A 19,468-nucleotide genomic window follows, 5' to 3' on the forward strand; every position below is an offset into this window, starting at 1 on the left:
AAACTTGCAGGTGAAGTCACATAACAAAGTTGCCATTACACTTTTTAGACGTTCTAGGACAAACACATTGGCCCACACAAAACTATGGCAAACGTGAGTCATCTGGTACCTCCTTTGTAATGAGCTTAGCTTTATGYAGATCATGGATAATACAAAGCCACATTGGTTTCTGTGGTTTTGCCAGCTGTGGCAAAAAGCCTGATTTCTTAAATAAATAAATAAATAAATATTTAAATTAAGCCTTCTTATCAAAAGGTGCCAGGTACATAAACAGAGCGATAAATGAAGGAATTAGCAACAAACCTTCTTTTCTTGACAGCAGGTAATCTATTAGATGGAGCAAGTGGGAAAAATGAGTGCTGTATATGATAAGCTAGAGCCACCTGTGTTTTATTAGGCCACATGATGCTTAGATCCCAACTTCATTTAAAGAGTTGTCAGTTTAAATTGCCAACGTTCCTTGTCATCTGTGTCATTTACATTTACATTTGATGGAATTCAAGGAAGGCTTATAAAACCCAAGACGTTACTCCTGTCAGAAACTGGTATGGAAGAGATGCTCTTCGACTTGTGGCGGCGTGCGCAGGGCTCGGCTGCCGCTTGGGGTTCGGCGCCGTAGCGCGGCCGGCCTTGGTGGGGCTGTCCCGGGCTTTCCCTTCGGCAGCGAACGGCCCCGGCACACGGAAAAGAGAGCGCTTAGATCCTTCGGAGGCTCCTGCTTGGTAACAGATTAATAGCAGCTGATCCTGCTTAATAACCTGAATGTGGGAAATAGCTATCTTTCTCGTTTCTCTTAAGAAAATTTTGATGCAGTTTATGGAGATAAAAATAAAGTCTTCACTATATACAAACGGGCTAGACTGCTGTTGAGCCTTTTGCTGGTTGGCAGGCCTACGAGGCTACCTTGCTTGGTAGCAGCTGTGTATTTGGCTTGGTAGGAGGTATTTAAGCTTATTGGGCAGATCTAACAGTGCTACTTTTCTTGCTGAGCTTGTCAGATACTTAGCACTGTGCTACTGAAAATCATGTATATATATGTGTGTGTGTGTGTATATTTTATGTATCAGAACAGTAGATATTATTTAATAATAAGGGTAACAATAGTTCTCATTTGGGGATGGCTTTTTTTCTGTCATGTGTTTTGAGGTTCATTGGAGTGGAGAGGGTGAAGGGACATTTGATAATTCTCCAGGAAATAAAATGTTTCTGCAAGAGAAGAGAACATTTTCTTTTTCCATATTCAAGATGTCTAGAAGAAGAAACAGTAATTTTTCATCAGGGGAGGTTTAGTTGAGTCATTAGGAGAAGCACTGTAAGGATATTGATACACTGTGATGGGTTGAGGGGAAGTTTGTGGAGGCCTCTAAAGATGTGTCAGCCAGACATTTACTAGAAACARTATAGACAGTTAGCTAGAAACAATATAGATAGTTAGCTGTACTGAAGCGGGAGGAGATATTAAATAATAACTTTTAACTCTGTCTCTGTGATTCTGTTATCCTGTTTATTTGGAATTTGAAAAAGACTTCCAAGTTACCCAAATTATTCTTTTCAGCGTCTGTAATATGATTAACTCGTGTGGTAATCTTTTCCATTTTTTTTTCCTCCCCTTCCATATGTGGAACTCTTCATGCAGCAATTGATGTGAAGGTAGTTTGATTTCACTGAAAATATTTGTGGTGATGAAATACAAACTGATATATATATATATTTTATGGAAGCTTATCAAACATATTGTATTTCCAGTATCTTAGACTAGTATAAAGAAGAAATACTGTTTTACTCTGATTTTTTGGGGTCATTTTACTCAATTTTATATAACATAGTTTTCCTTTTTGACACAGAAGGCGGCAGTTGATGTGAACAGGGTAAATAGAGTATAATGGCCTAATGTCACTGAGATAGACTACATGGTAAGCTGTTAAGAGGTCCGGGGGGGGGGGGTATTTTAGTGGAGGAAAAACAGGGCAAATCTTTCCCCCCTTTTAAAAGTTAGATTTTGTTTTTGTTTTTTTACTTCTGATTAATTTGCGTACAAAAGTTAAAGCCAAATATTTTTCCTGTAAAATTTAATTTTTCTTCATCATCTTGAAAGTGAATGTTCATTAAATATATGCAGGTTCATTAARTGTTCATTAAATATATGCAGGTAACTTTCATTAATCCCCATTTTTTCTTTCAGAACAAATGTTTTTAATTATTAAGGCAAATTTTTAATTATTTTTATATTGTGATTTTTCAGATTCAAAGAAATGCTAAACATGGTTGAAATAGCAGTAGGCCTGTATTTTCAAATCATGTATGCCTGTAGTGTGTTTATCAATCTTATATATTTCAGGTATCTCCTTTCTTTGAAAATTCTCATCACTGAGTGTCATCTTTGTGCTACTGTTCTTTAATTCGCTTCAAAGCTCAAGCARATCTCTCTAACTTCGTGTCCACAGAAGATGTGGCAGTGACACGTACGGACCTAAATCCTGTAACTCCTGCCACTTGTACTTCTGTGATGAGTAAGGTCTCCGGTTTGGTTATAATTCGTGATGTTTCATGGGCCTGAGTGGGCAGTTCTGCTAGCGCAGTTAGCTTGAGACTTACTCCTGAGAGGTCAGTAGCAATGCCCAGAACTGTGTAGACTTGAACTCTAAAATGTCATATAAACAGGAGCAGATCTGTGATTGACTATGGTTATCTATGTCCATGCACTTAAGAGATCTACAAATATCTTATACAATGACTGTGTTTTTCTCTGGATCAGTTTTAAGACATGATGCCAGGTTTACTGTTAAAAAATTACTGGCCAAATAAAGCAAAGAGTAGTGTTCAATTTTTATATTCAAGTGCCATAGTGGAATACTAATACACACACCCCTACCCTGTTTTTCTATTTTAAGTCTTTCTGCCAGATGTGTGTGTTTAGGTTAGGTTAAGAATTCATTAAATGATTTGTTTATTGTCAACCTGGATAAAAATAGTAGTAGTTGTTACTTTTAACAGCACACTTTGTATAAGCCGTTATTAGGAAACTTGCTGCTAAACTTTGAGCCTTTGGCTCAGGTAGACTATTTTGTTTGTTTTCATTTCCTAGTAAGGTCTTGCAGGTATTTGGCTCAGATAAGGCCCATCCACATTTTTCAAAATTACAAGAAACTGTTACAAGAATAAAGCAATAAAACTTTCACTCTCATGAAAGATCGTCAAAACCCAGAAAGGTTTTATCAGGGAATGACTAAAATAGTCAAGAATTAGCAGTCTTCCTTTGAAAATATTTGCCCTCCTGAACCCCCAAAAAAGAAATGTTAAGACCCTTGCAGACATGGTTGAATAACTCAAGTTTTCACTAAATGTATTTCCTAATATTAAATGTATTTTGTTTATAAATCTATCCAAAGTCTTCAAAGATTAAAAAAAAAAAAATTTGTTATATGGGAATAGAATTAATCCTGACATGAGGAATGCAATAGATCTGGTGTTTTTGAATACTCCAACAGTCTTTTAATCAAAAAAGTATTAAATACTCAAAAGTGCAATTGGTATTTTTCTTCTCAGAATACTTTTTTCTCCAATAAGGACTTCTGTAAATATATAAGGTGTTTCTTTTTGTCTCTGTATAGCACAAAGGTGTATAGCTCACTGAACATCTATAAAATCCTATTGCTGTTGGCTCAGTGAAAAGGGAAAATTTTCAGAAGAGACTTGGAAGAAAAGAGTGGAAATGGACCACAGTTTCAAGCCCAGGGAACTTCTGAACTGCTGGAAGAAAAAAAAGTGGCTTTGTTTATAGAACTGTATCATAACTAGAAGCTAGAGTGGATGCAGAACTTAAGTATTTAGACAGTGTTGTGTAACTTTGATCATCATTATGGTTTGTTTTGCATTTCCTTCTTAGTGTCCCATCAGGCTGTCTTTGAATGGGCTTTGTTGTTATCATGTCGTCCACACATACAGACTCTGGAATTGCTGTTCTTCCACTATATCTGAAACCTTGTAAAATGCAGTATTTTCCTTAATTTCTTGAAGCATTTTGCTTTTTCTTTTGTCTTGTATGCAACATCACTTTCCAGTAACTTCATTTTTGCTATCCTCTCTTTCTAACGTTTCTCCCATCTCCCATCCAAAATATGGCATTAGGGTAATAGATGATTTACCACTATTTTCTTCTCACTGCTTGATCTTTCTCTTTCTCTACCTCAGCTTGTCCTCTTAACGTAGAGCAGATCTGCCCTTGCTTGCACTGCTGCTTTTATTCCCTGCACTTCCTGCTTTGAAGCCTTTTCTTTACTTGGTACTCTGACTTGTAGACTGGGTTGATAAAAGTAAAATATACTAGCTCTGTCTCTTTACTACACTCTCCCTTTTGCCAGTTCTGATGAATCCATGCCGTTGCTGAATCACAACTGATTTTTCCACTGTTTATGCTCTTGGCTGCTGCAAACTTAAGGTGGTCTTATTAATTTAGAGGGAAATCTTTCTGTAATATATTTATTTAAATAGTGTTTTGAAAAATGAAGAGTAAGTGCTAAAACTGATTATAGACCCAGTGTACATCTTGAAAAGTATACAGTTAAAAGTTACATTTGCAAAGACAGCTAATCATCTTTTTGCTCCTTTTCCCACACGTTAGAGCTTCTATGCAAGTTAGATAATATCTGGCAGGATACCTGTTGCATGCGGCTGACRGAAGTTTCACGGACCTCATAGTACTGCAGTCAAAAACTTGATGTCTGTATGCAACTTATGGGCTGTGTATTTGGGCGTTCTACCTGAAGCTTCAGATGTCTTGAACCAAATGCCCTGTTTTATGCAGGAAAGTATAGGTAGCTGAACCACAAAAGTGCACTGTGTCTAAGATGTCTGCTGCAGGGAACCTTGCCAATGTGTGTAGTAGAGAGTTTAAATGGTTGTAAAGCTGCCAACACTAGGTGTAAGGTGGGATAAGAGAATGATTTGTACCTAGAGTGTGAGATTAATACCCTGCACTTGCATAGCACCTTTCATTTGAGGATCTTGGCACACTTTATGATCAGTTAATTGCCTCATAACCTCTCTGTGAGGTAAACTATCACTAGTTTACAGTTAAAGAAACTGATGCATAGAAGAATTTAAGTAACTCTTTGGGATGCCTGTGTAGTTGTGGGAGAAATGAGTGAAGTTTTGCTCTCTTGCTAATTTTGAAATGCCTGACATCACAACATTTAATTTCCCTGCACAAAAGGCAATAACTTACTGTCATTCTTCCTTACTCCTCCTGCTCTTCAATTTTGTGAGTTACTTTTCTGCATTTTTTCCCTGTGGTCCTTTGAACTATGGTCTTACAGGTGGCAACTGTAGGGAACCGCTGGCAAGGGGAACTAAGTGCTTCTTTAATTGCGAATTCTAAGTGTTGTAACTCGTCGGGCTTTTTTAGATGCTAAAGGACAGAGGTTTACTATGAAAAGATTGTACATGTCGTTTGACTTTCTTCCCATTCTCTTCAACACCCTGCTGTCTTGAAGCCTCCCCATATGTTCCCCATTGTTCTTGCCACTTTGAGAAATTATAAAATAGTAATAGTGTAGTGCCTGAGGTACCATACTCGATCAGTAAGTGTATGTATTGCTGGTGATCCAGCAATGCTAAGTCTATGCTAACTAATTATGCTCATGTTAAGGCATGTCTTTGGACTCTGTTAGATCTTACATAAAATTGCTGTGTTAGTGTATGAAGTCACCTTTTTGCAGTGTAAAAGAAAACTTTTGCTATTGGTTTATTCCTAACTGGTCTTTTTCACGTTAGGAATAAAACAATCAAAACTGCGTTTAATTGCTTTAACCATCTTTGTTTAAAATTCCTCCTTGTCTACACTGGTTGTAAAGTCAGCTGTAAGTGCAAGTTARTGTGTGCCAAAAAAAGGATATATTGCATATTCGACTGAAGAGGTGTTGGAATATGAAAATTAAATTTATCTTTTAGGGAAACAGTGCTACAGACTGCATCCTTTGTAGTATATATAAAATGCTATCTTTAGAAAGGTGACTGACAGTAGTAATTCGTAAGATAGAAAAGTGCTTCAAAAATGTTTGGAAACATGACAGTTTATATTTAGTTTGAACTACACAGTCTAGATAAAAATGGGCTCTGAACTCTTTCCCCCCCCTCCCTCCGCAATTCATGAAATGAAATTTCTTTATTATGTGTACCAGCCCTTGTTAGTAGTGACTTTCTTCTATTTTTAAGAAACTGGAGGATGAGAGGTGATGAAAGAAAGTTGGTATGAACCATGTGCTTGAACAATAAGCAAAACACATTTTGACCTTTGGCTTTGGAGAAGCAAAAGAAAAAAGTAAACAGGACTTTCCCTTAAGATGCTGCCGACTTGACAAGACTGATAATTGGTTTTAATCTTTCATTTCAGCTGCTGTTGCCTCACAAGAGAAAGTTTTCTCTTCTGCTTCTTAATAGGCAATAACAGAGCTCACACTGCAAAGCAAAATCATAAGGTCAAGTATTCAAGACAAAGTTTTGTAACTTACGTATACTTTTATCCCAAACCTACTGTTTAATTGTGCTACTTTCCTGATCTGCATAACATTTAGCAAGCAGTTATACAGTATTTCCTCCTTAAAATAAGAGCAGCTAGAGCCTAACATAATTTAAATAGTTTCTTTAAGAGAAATTAAAAAAAAAAAAGATTTACAAAGCTTGTCATTGTTAATGGAGACAATTTTAGAAACTTTTTAGCTCGAACAATGATGACTATTATTATTGGAAAGGTAATATGTCATTTCCAGAGGAAACATACCAGTTTTAAGTTCAGAAAAAATAATAAGTTGAGTGGTTTTGAGCTAGATGCATTGCTGATGCTATTTTTAAAGTGATGCTTTTACACCTGTAGCATATTGCATACCTGCAATATTAACCAGCTCGTTCTAGCTGATCGTCCTGCTCCAATAGGTTAATTAGGGTTACCTTAGGTATGTTATTGTTTCACAGGTTTATACTGGTAAGGGTTCAAATTTGCGTGAGGTGTAACTGAGCAGAATTAATGCCTTGTCTTATAACTGTGCCCACAAACCTTTTGACCATAGCTGTTTTCTTCTGGTGTTTAATAATACTTGTTCTGCATTCAGGATGTAAGTAAAGAGCAGGCCTTATTGGAGTATCTGTTGCTGTAGCCTCAGTAAAGTTGTGATTTTGTTCATTTCAAGAAAAACAAATACCTTTTTTTCTTGTCTTCTCTGTGGTACAAAATGTGTGGTGTTAAGGGGTTTTTATTCATTTATCTGCTGCTTCTGCTTGGGGTTTGTCTCCCGATTGACTTGCATGCATTTTTTGTTGTTGAAATGGTGCTCGTGCGTTGCCCATTCTCAGTGCTCAGTTAATTTGTCACACAGAAGATAACTGACTCTACTGGCCGTAAAATTTGCTTTATTGCCAATACATTTAAACACTTCTGATTAACTTTTATTGGGGTCATTTTATTAAATTTGATGCCTGAGAGTATCATGCTGAGTTAAAGATTGCTACTTCAGATGCTACAAATCTATTAATTTCTTATCTAGGCGCTTGGTGGTTCTTTGTTCCTGGCCTGGACATCGAGTTCATTTGGAACTTGGCAAAAGAACATGTTGTTTCCTCCTTTTAAATGGGTATCATTCCTCCTTTTAAATGGGTATCATGCTAGATTGTAAGGCCTGGATTTATAGCTCCCACATGCTTTTCTACAGGTTTAAAAATAATTGTATAAAACCAAAAACTGCAAAAACAGTTTTTTTAATAACTTAGATGGCTCATTTGAAGGACAGATTTATTTGCTTTGCTGTTCTGTTCAGAGGGAGTACAAAATAATAATGCCCCCAAAAACTTACCTTTTGGTAGGTAGTTTTACTGTCTTTATAGAAAACAATCCAGCTGACCCATTTGAAACAAATATTTGCTGTTTCCCCTCACACTGGGCTGGAAATGAAGTTTTCAGTGTTTAATGATTCAGTCCTGGAGGAGTTGTATGTATTTTACTGAATTGGCTACTTTCAGTGCAAGTTAATTAGTTTTTACTCCCAAGAAGAGTAAGACAGTGGTAGGCTTACTGTGGCTCAATACTGATGTGAAGATTAAATTTTATTAATTTATATTTCAAATATTTTTTTAGTTTATTAAGAAGCATCACTGGTAAAAGTAGATGTTCTTATTTATATTGATAATAATTCATTTTTGTTATGAATGCAAGAAAGTTATATTTTGAAGACTTGAATGTAAGTGGTAATTATTTTATATCAGAGCAGTCAAATAGTATTGCTGCAAGTCCATCCTGCTGAATAATAGAGGTGTGCCAAACAATTATGTACTGGGACTTGAACAGACCAACTAAGGTATTAATTTCAAGTGTAAAATGGGATACTAGGTAATGTTTACCTGTAGATCATCTCAGGGGAAAGAATGTCTTCAGTAGGCTTTTGGAGCAAATTTTAGAAGTACTAGTCCAGGCGCCCAGCAATAAATAGAAAGATCAAGCAGGATTGACAAAACATACTGAAGAGCAATGCTTAAGAGAAATGCGGAACACGATAGTTCACTACTTTTATATTTACTCAGTGAGAGTTGCATTAGAGCATGCCCAGAAAGTAAAGAGGCAAAGCAGGGACAATGGAAAGAAATAATAGGGATTTAATTGGCAAAGAGAGATCTGAGCAATAAGACGTGAAAAGAGAAGAAGAGAATGTGTATGTGAAGGAATAATGCATTTACTGTGGCATGAGTTGTAGTTCGGGCTTACTGGGAGGGAAATGGTGATGGGAAGTGGAGGCTTTAAGGGAAAGTATTGATCTTTGAGCATGGTCTCTGTTTTCATAAAGGTAAAGGCTAAAATGGGGAGGTTTATTTCCTAGTTTGCAAAAATTGAAGTATTTGATTCAATACATCAAATTTCTCAAATGCGTTTTTATGAACTGCATGCTAAATAGTTATTTTACCTCCAGCGGAGACCCTGTGGACCTGCAAGTTTTTGATGCTGAGGAAAGTGCAATTCTTTAAAATAACTCCTGCTGTTAACCTATGTAAAGAGAGAACTTTCACATAGAAACTTAATAGATGTTAAGCCATCCCCAAAAACGCAGGTATGATGTTTCATGTAGGCTTTTCTGTGGCTTCTAATAACACAACTGCTGAATATCTGACAGCAATGAATGCATTTCACCATAAATTGTTAATAATCAATGCTTGGGGTGAGAAGAGGATAGTAATCTTTTGATTTGTGCTGTCTGATCTGATTTTCAATTCTTCAGTTATGTAAATACTAAAAAATCAAAACGCGGGCATCTACTCTAGAACATTTGGTGATTTGTTTTTTTAATAGTCATTGCCATTTTCAGTTTGTATCTTCCATGAAAAAAAGATGATTTTTTGGTGCTTTCATTGATTAATCCTGTCCCTTCATATTAAACCATGGATTTATTTTAATATCTCACTTTTCTAAAAATGAAGGAAATACTGTGAATTTTTTCATCTTGAGCATTAGGTATACCTGTGTATACCTAAGTATACCCCCCCTCAGTTCCCAGAATCTTTCAATGGAATGTGCGTTGTATGCTTTTAAAAATTACTAAAAATACTTGATCATTATGTGCTTCATCACAATACACTGTATTTCATGATAAACACATCTAATATAGAGATTAAAAAAAAATTAGTAGACTGTATAGATGATACTGAGGGTGATCTGTTCACGTACCAAGAAGGATGTTTGATTCTACTTAACAAAACCAGACTCTTTTCTTAAGCAAGAGAGCTGTTTATGCAAAATATTGTCACTTCAGGATACATATGAATTTAATGACTCTGCCTGGGGTGCCATCAGATGGTGGTGTGTTTTTCTGGCATACAATACTTAGTAGTATTCTGATCTTTCAGGCCAGATTTTATTTTAAACAGATAATTTATCTGAAAACCGGACATGTAAATAGTGTCCCCCAACACAAACACACTCTTTTCAAAAATTTTGTACAGGATGTTTAACTATGTCATTGTGGAAACCAACTGGAGAAAGAGATGTGAACAGATACAAAAGAGTCTCAATATTTGAGTTTTGATTTTTTTCTGCATTTTTATAGGAATATTTGATTTGACATGAAAGCTACAAGTAAGAAAGTAAATTGCAGTAAATTACTAGAGCTGGATGGCATTCATGGAAGTTGAAAAAGAAAGAAAAATAGCTGAACTGCTAATAGATTGTATAATTTGTTACTGAAAAAAGTTATACTTCACGGCGATTAGAAGACAGTGGACAATGTTATAAGCAGCTAGAGGTTCTAAGTCATTCCAAAGTAGACAAAATTTGTCGTTCTTTCTTTGGTGTTGAAGGGCGGGGAGAAGTAAATTCTTTAGAAATACTTTAGCATGCTGTTTTTGTAGGAATAACTAATTAATGACTCTTATTTTTTTCCATGTAATTCATATAAGCCAACTATGACTAACATAAAAATCAGATTTTCAATTATTTTCTGTAATTGAACTCTTAACGTTTACTGTATAGACTGAAGGTACTCTATATAATACAGGCTCCTTTTTGGGGCTTTCTTAAATTACACTGAAGTGACATGGAGGTTTTTTCAGTACTTTTAGTCTTTGGGTGTCTGTGGTAGCTTTAGCTGCCTTGGGAGTGATAAGCAGAGGCAGACAAAGGGAAAGGTTACAGAGGAGAAGAAAGGGATGGAGTAGTTATTTGTGAATGTGCTTTGACAGTGTCTCTAAGGCCAAATTTATTTTATTGAGACCGATCTCCCTGGGCTCATTCTTCATTCACGAGGGAGAGAAGCTTAACCAGTGCAGCTAATTTGGTGTCAGGGAAGCTCTCAACTGAAATGTTATCCCAGAGTGAGAAAGTGAGTACCTATGATCTGATGATCATAATAAAAGCTTATCGCTGAATGGAATTAAGCAACAAATGTTAAATAAGTAAAAGCAAATATTTATCACAGCGTATGACGAACCTGTGAAATGTTCAGAATATTACTGAAGGACGTGATTGTTTTTTCAAAGTTTAGAAGGCATAAATATGATGTTACATGCTCACAGAAACATGCAGGTGAGGAGATGGTAAGGTAAGATTTTACTAGAGGCAGGAACTATTTCTTGATGTATAACAAAACTTTCAGTATAACACCATGTGTTTTCAAATAAGTCTGCCCTTTAATCAAGTTTTTTCAGTGCTTTAGCTTGATACAGTTTGATTTTTTGCTAAAACTCTCTGGGTGTTTGTTCTAAGCACATTTTAAACAATAGTTGCATTAAATGTTTTGGTGAGATGGAGAAGATTCAATGTGTGGGTAATTTTGTTTTGTTTTTAAAAATTATATAGAGAAACAGTTTTAAAAAATATTCTACTCTTTGTTTCCTTGTCAACCTTACTAGTATCCAGTGTAACGAGCTCTGTTCAAACACAAGGATGTTTCCTCTAAGAGAAAATTGGCCTTGGAGATACTGTCAAAGGACATCCACAAATGGGGAGCGTCAAAGCTAAGGAGTCTAATAAGGGAGCAAATGAGCAGACTTTAAAAGTCAGGAGATAGGATGGGACTGCCAGGGCAGGCTGAGGTGTTGAAGGAGTAGATGAGCGACAGTGTGATTGAGTGGGAAAGAAGGGAAGGAGTGCTGTTGAGAGGAAGGCAGACTGGAAAGAAGAGTAAGATATACTTGCTATTTTTTGTCAGTAATTCTGTTTAGAGAAGGAATTGAGAGGTTTTGAGAAATGGGGAAAAGGTGGTCTGGCATGTTGGAACAAAGCATAAGCTGGTGAAGTAGCGTTCATTCAATAGGAAGGTGCTTGAAGATACCACTTCTCTAGAAAGGAGTAGAGGTGTTAGTGCTATGGGAAAACTCATGCTGGTATGATCTAATTTGAAGCCATCAAACTCAGTCTGGGAACYTGATCCTGCATTTGCTGCAGAATTACACATGTGCTCCAGTCCTCTTAATTGTTTAGCTATTTTACCAGTCTTCTAAGAATAGAAATCTTCAATAACACATGAAATGTAATTCACCATCGGAGTCTGAACTGCAGCCTTTGATTYTTCTTGTCTGTATAGGATTCTACAGAGGGGAAGAAATTTCCTTTGATGGTTTCTGTGTTGACTTATTTCATGCAGTACTTAATTGATCGTAGGGTGAAATACGATGTGTATCATTATTTTTCTCTGCTTAGTTTGATCTTACTTGACCTGCCGACAGCACCACAAAACTCGGGAAAAAAAAAAGTTTTTGAATCCACTTGGGGGTGGGGAGGAGAATGCAGAATGACTTTAAGCAAAATATGTCAACGTTTTGAAGTCCTGTAATTTTACTTGATTATATAACTTTCCAGAGGAACTCTTTTCTATTTATAACTTTATTAAAAATATTCAAATCAATGATTGTAACTCTGAGCAGCTAGCAGACCTTTAAGTTTTTCTATTTCAAACTTTATTGGTAGCTCTGCATTATAATTACTGTGCATTCTGTGTACAAGCTACCTCCAAAATATGTTTTCATTGACAAAGCAAATGCTTACTCTTAACACAGCTGAAGCCATTCTTTTTTAAAAGATTTATTCTCTCAAAATTCTGAAGCTCCTTTTTAATCATTCTCTGCATAAATCCTGTATCCTTTTATAGGGCCTCCTGAACAGAGATTTGCCCTCCTTCATATTCTCAACTGTAATGAATTATAGTTTCTAGTTAATGTCACAGGGCTTTTGCTTTGAGGTTTTTGCAATCTTTTTCAGTTCCTTGCTCGTGAAAATCAAAGTAAGGATGTATATATGTATTTTTTGTTTTGTTTAAATTCTCTGACTTCTGGGTGACTTTAAATAATTTTTATGCTGTTTAAATTTCTTTCTTGTGAAAATAATATCCATCACTGTTAATACAGTTTTAAGAATTCCCCTAGTCGGGTATAGCTCTTGTTAGGGTGCAAATTACTAGAAGAACAGACCATTTTATAGCACTGCCATTTTTGAAGCAAATGACCGTTGTTACAGGGAGACCTTTGTAGGTAGAGTTTAATTTAAATATGTTCTTGGAGCAGTCTCTTGGCTGTTTTGTAATTCAAGCATCTGTCATTCAGAGCTCACTCCCTGGCAGAGCAAATCTTAGGTAACAGAGGCATTTATATTGTGGCCTGGAAGCAGTAGCGTATTAAGTTGGATGTTTTCAAGAATGGTAAATTAACCATAACATGTAATTTATCCCTTCTTTGTTATTTTAGTAGGACAGGTATTTTGAGTGATGTATAACAAAAAAAAATTGATTGGGTGTTTCTAGTTACGATATTGTTTATTCTAGAAGGAATGATTTGTTGTCTGCAGGTGGACTTTCATAATACAGGTAATTTAATCTAGCAGGCAAGGGATGGGAGGGGTCCCTCCTGGTTCTCTCTGCGCTTGGCTGCCTGTTCCTGCYGCCTCCCTTGCGTAGGATCTAGCAATTGCATTTGCGTGACCACAGAGTGAGTCAGATGAGTTTGCTGATCCGCTGGAAAGCAAATCTGACATGTTGATGCAGCTTGTGGAGCAGGAGGAAGAGGTGGGATGAGCAGGGACCACCCATTTCAGCAGCAATTTGTGGTGTATTGGGTGTAACATGAACGAATATCCATTTTGTTCTTGGTTTATTTACGGCTTGTCTGTTAACACAAAGGACAGTTTATTTTTATCGAAAACTGATTGAGAGCTGTAAATATTATTGTATTGGCTTGTTTCTCTCTTAGCTAAATGTCTAGATAATGTGTAAGCTACAATAAATCAGAAATAAGCTTGAGCAAAGTATTATCTGTACCACAATCTTAGACTTATTTGTCAAATCATGCAGAAAGGCTGAGCAACTGTTGTGTTTCTCATTAAGGGAAGAACTAAATTTGATCTCACTATGAGAGTTTAGTTGAGTATATATCTTTAAATACTGTTGCTTGAGATTCCTGCAAGCTGCCATTCTAGGCACTGCAAGGTAGTGTAAGCAGATACTGATTTATAGACCATAGCATACAAGTCCCATAGGGGTGTCCTTCTCAGGATAATATTTGGTGATTTGTACTGGTGGTGTTTTTTTTTTTTTCCCTTCTCCTTTTTTTCTACCTGATCTGAGTTACGAAAAGCTTTTTGCATCATGCTTGTCTTCAAAACAGTTTCAAAGTTATGTTGCAAGGTAGATTATTTGCAACAATTATTTGGAACAGAAGTTGAATCTTGCTTGCTTTCTTTAAAAAATCCCAAAACAACAAAAAAACCCCGCACAACTGGCTTTCAAATTGTGTCAAAGACGATCCCTTTCCTTACCCACTCTTCTGGAATCCCTCAGCACCTTTCTGCAGGGTGTCAGGGAGCAGGGCACAGGTGCTGTATCACCACCAAATAACTTGGTATTCTTGGTTTCACAGTTTTATTTGTACATGATGGATTCTTGATATCATGTATGGTTTTTGTATCAGGGCACTACTGGCTTATCCACAAATCTTCCACGGCCAGTTCTTAAACTCTGTTTTCCCAAGTTGGTCACGTAACATTTATCTGTGTCTTGTTTTTGTCACCTGTCTTACAAGAAGTACATGCAGAACTTTCCGATTATTGTAGTAAGGACGATCAGGCAAAGGTAAGTTGGAGAGGACGGGCGCCCTGAACCGAGTTCTCTGCAACACGTTTTGTGTTAACGTGTGGTCTGCTCAGTGGAAAAGTTTCAGTGTTCCTGCAATGGCATTAAACATTTTAATCACTTTCAATTATACTATGAAGTTTTTATCCAGGAAAAATAAGTTTGGGTCTGGATATCATTTCTTGATTTTTCTAAGTTTGACTAACCAAATGCCCAGTAGAGTACTATTCTTCTGATTTTTGTCCCAGGTTTGTTAGAATTGTTTAGTGACCATGCTCTATTTCCACTGTCAGTAATGTTCCTACCATTTATAACACTGTGTAAAATCCAGTCTCTCTTTCATCAGTACTAATGGAAGTGAATGATAGTATGAGGTGATGGAAACATTTTATTTCCTAAACACTTCTCAGTTTGCCGTTGATTTCAGTTACTTTGGAGGACTGATCTTTCACAGCTGTTGCAAAATGTAAGTGGCTTTTTTCCCTGCTATGCAGATATCTCCCTTTTTCTAAACTCTCTGTGGCACAAAAGGGTATTTTAAAATGTCACAAATACAAAGCAGTTTAGGTTGGCATTAAATGTAAACATTTTGCTGTGATGGTTTATGGAAGAAATTGAAAGTTTAGGAGTGAATGGGTAAAAAACGATAAATATTGAGCAACCTTCTTATAGAAACAGGAATGTGAGTTACGTGTAGTTTATTGCTCAGGAAGTATCTTATGTTCAGTTTTATCAGTTAGTGTTTGAAAGTACTTGTGGCTTCAGTTTTATGTAATTACAGTAACGATGCCTTTTATTGTCCGGTTTTGCTTTTTATAAATAAGTTTTTGTCAGATGTGGCAGCGTATGGATGAATTAATTGTTGAAAGTTTGCTTCCTGTCTAAGACTTTTGGAATCTGTATATACACCTATATAGATGTCTGTATATGCATAAAGACTGCCTAACTCCCCTATAATATAAAATAATAGGATAGATTTTAAACGAGATAACTTTACTTTTAGGAATTATTTTCCACTAAGGGCTAGCACTGGACATGAATGCATACATATGGAAGCACAATGTTGATTCAGATGGAAGAGGAAATATCAATTTAGATTGAGGAATGTGTTCCTTATAATCCTCCCTGTTCTCAGTTATTCTTATAGAGCTTTGCGTAGAGCTTGTAGCTATGGTGCGGGAATACTAACTTCAGTAGCAGATGTGAGCCTGAAGCTTATTACATGTTTCGCCAGATGTTTCATTTATCTTTAGGGCAACCTTCTGGTTTGTTTTTTATAACAAACACTATGAGAAATCAAAATTCAGAATGTATTTTAAACATATTATGAGTATTTGGAGATAAAGGAACCCTTTTATAACCTGAAGAAGCATTCTAATCTCTCATGTTAAATATCTTTTCCTTTTAAACTATATTTCAGGAGTTCATAATTTCATGTATTAAGAATCGATTCAATTTTTTGTACACTGTTTGCAAAGAAAAAAACTAACATAGTAAACTGAGCAGGCTTTGTTTATGTAAGCTTATTGTCTCCTTTTATATCTCTTTATTAATAGTTCATTCATTATAATTTCTTATGTTTGCTGTGATAACCAAGAATTAACATTTTTTTAAACATACATATTTAAAATTCATTTACAGTTTTAAATAATCTTTTGGTTAAAGAATCCTCAGCATTTTTAGGAATTACTCTGAATTTCAAGAAGAGATACTGTAAAGAAGGGTGATTCAGTTGGTCATTGTGGAAGGAATTGGATCCATGGGACATTACTGTGGCCCATTTCCCTTGGCTTTGGACAATGACCATCGCTTCTGTGTGCGATGGGAGGTCAGAGGTTCAGCTCCTGTGTGCCTGCAGCTGCTCGGGTGCTTAAAAACATGCTGTCCTTGTCATGATTGAGTTACAGGGTTATCCTAAAGCTGGTGTATGTTTGGTAGCTGTTAATGAAACAGTTCGTACCCCTGAGTCAGAGTTGAGAAATATAGCAAAACCAAATTTTGGAAGGTTTTACCAGTGAAAATTAGTAGGGGACAGCAAGTGAAATGGCTATAAAATCCATTTACTGATTTCATTCATCAGGCATTTTCTGTGACTTCTGTCTTTACTTTTGTCACTGTATTAGATCCCTGTTAAAGAAATAAACTATTTCTAAACTTATCAAAAAACCCCCAGTCTGAATTATTAATCAATTTTACCTAGAAAGTAAGTGGGAACAAAGTAAATGCTTAAATCTAACTCTGTTCTKCAGATCTGAATATTGTGCCTGAGTTGTCTGGAGAAAATATGGCAATAAAAAATTGACAAGCTTTGCAAAATCAAGCAAAGATTGAGTATAATATTTCTATTTGAAATGCAGCAGTGGAAAATGACGATTCTTTATTGCTCTTGTCCTTGAAATGAGAAGTATCAGAGATAAGTCACTTTAAAAACATTTTGGATCAAGAGTTTGTGAACTTTTGTGTAATGTGCAGCACATCTTAATAGAGACTCTTCTGTGTACATAATCTTCCATTTGTGAATCTCTCATTTGTGGCTGTGCGAACGTCTCTCCCCTTTGGGACTTCAGTTACATAACCTCCTTGTAACAACTACAATTGCTTACATGGAAAAGTAATATCAGGGGAGTATTTAATGCATTTATGGCTATCTTTTAAAACAACTTAACAGCTGGCAATCAGAGCCAGCATGATGTGATCCGCAGTTGCTCTCCAAAACAGAATTTGGAAGTCTATTTTAAAAGCTAATTGGCATATCTTTAAATCTAGGGTAGTATTTCTGTTCCTTCTCGTAGTTCCAAACTAATCTCTAAGGAAGCAAGCCTTGAGGATAACTTTTTGTGCCATATGAACTTGTGGGGACTGAGGAGTACAGAAGAAGGAGCAGACTAGGCTTCACTTCACCTTTAAAAGATCTCAAGGGAATGGACAAGTGCTTAGTTGTGTTCTGATGATCGTAGAGCTAGTTTATCCAGGTACCTAAGAAAATCTCACTGAAGACCTGTCTTCTGTGTCCACTGCATAAATGATATCATTTGCCATGGATGTGGCTACACTGAGTCAATAGAAATCTGGATTTGTGAAATCATTGCAGATCCAGCTCTTGCACTGGGTTTGTGATATGCTTCTGCAGTCGTCARTTTGCCTAGTTTTTCTAACTGATAGGACTCTAAGACCATTTTTTTCTTCTTTTTCTTTTTTTTTTGGTGGAATCTCCTTTTCCACCTGCTTGTGGAATTGGACACACAATTTTCACATTCCAAGTGTGAGAGTTTAGAAAGATCATTTGTAGAAAATGTTATTCAGACTCTTGCGTCAAACAGTCAAAAAATGGTTTACTATGTGGAACAAAATCTTTTTCATTATCCTGTTGACCAGTGCAGTCTAGTCAGTGTTTTATGGTTAAGGTTGAGCAAAAGAGGACTCACTGAGTGTGCCCCCACCCCACAAGTCATGTGTCTATGTAGACACATTAATGCTTTCTCAGATAAGCAGAGCTGTGGTTCACTTTCTTTCTACAGAGAGGGGGACTTTTTCTTTTTTTCCTTTGAGTGTATTCTTTGATAAAATATGGAGGAGGTGTTTAGAAACACAAATTGCAGTTTTTAAATAGGCATTTGAGACTTTGAGAACTGTATAAACATCTAGTTCTTCTGAAGTGGAGAAAACTTTTGACGAAGTTTACAGTATTTTCTGCAAACTTTTCAAAGTTACCAGCTGATGTAGTGATTGTGATACATAAAAATAAACTAAGTTGGGAACTTTAATATTAGCTACTTCAATTAGGCAGAAATTGAGCTTATTCTTACTTACTGAATTATCACCTTTCCAGGTCCCTCAAAGTCATCACTGTTCAGCGCATAAAACTTTTTTTATTCTAAGCCACTTTCTGATATGTGTATCTATGGTATCTGTAAATTTTCCTTTCTTAGCAAAGTACTGGAGAAAATAGCTTTCTTTGTAGTAACTTGTACAGAAATGGTCTTGAACAGTTGATCTAGAACTTATTCTGACTGTACTATTAACATTCAAGAGAATATACTGACTTTGCTATTGATGACTGCAACAGTCTTCCTCAATTTTCTTGATTTAAATGTAGTCTTAAATAAAAGAGATCATAGTCAATGTACTGAGATGCTTTTCAATTTGTTATAGCGTATTTCTTTCTGCTGTGTTTCCCGTCAGCAGAACAAAAGGAATTCTCTAGGCCTTTCTTGTTCAAGTCGTCTTTGCGTTGCAGTTCAGTGTTATTCAGTCTTTGGTTTTGTTTCCTTGCTATCCTTTGACAGTTCTGCATTTTCATGTTTGCCTACCATATTGGACAGCAGTTGCAAAAGTTTGTGAAACAAAATATTTTCAGTCTGGCTTGTCCATTTTAATTTTTGAAACCACTTCTATTGCATTTTTGACATTCACTGTTAATGGATAAAATAAATATATTCTGTGGCTGTTAAGCAAAGATTTTGTACCTACTGTGACCAGTGTTGTTTGCATTGGAAAAAAATATTTTTACTGAATCCTTTGAGAATTATATAGTGCTCTGCATAATTGCTTGTAATGGTTTCAGTAACTAACAAAAAGATAAATACGGAATGAAAATAACTGCTTTTGAAACAACAAAAGTCTCCTTTGAAATTTCACACTGACTGTTTCTAAAAGCCTACATTTTGCTCAAAACCAAACTTGGGCTACTTAGATCACCATAATTATTCTTTAGCATGTAGCACAACCTTTTTGATCTTGGCCCTTTTTTTTTAAATCTCAGACCATGATGTTTTGTGTCTTGGATTGGTGCATGTGTCTGGGGGGATTTTTTTTTACAGTATCCTGGCTTATTAAGCCATCTTTTCCAGTCATCGAATCATTGAATAGATGAGGTT

At 36.0% G+C, this 19,468-nt stretch overlaps 1 protein-coding gene and 1 long non-coding RNA gene across 2 annotated transcripts in view; both read left to right on the forward strand.

The window, feature by feature from the left end:
- EIF3H (eukaryotic translation initiation factor 3 subunit H) overlaps positions 1-19,468 on the forward strand; it is an 84,922-nt gene that overhangs the window by 34,006 nt on the left and 31,448 nt on the right. The gene's annotated exons all lie outside the window — the stretch shown is intronic.
- LOC112977544 lies at positions 6,396-9,083 on the forward strand. Its single transcript, XR_003257538.1, has 3 exons — positions 6,396-6,476; positions 7,539-7,625; positions 8,952-9,083. It is a non-coding gene; the product is annotated as an uncharacterized LOC112977544 (long non-coding RNA).

This window comes from Apteryx rowi, unplaced genomic scaffold, assembly GCF_003343035.1.
Source record: "Apteryx rowi isolate R43461 unplaced genomic scaffold, aptRow1 scaffold_840, whole genome shotgun sequence".
Lineage (NCBI taxonomy): Eukaryota > Metazoa > Chordata > Aves > Apterygiformes > Apterygidae > Apteryx > Apteryx rowi.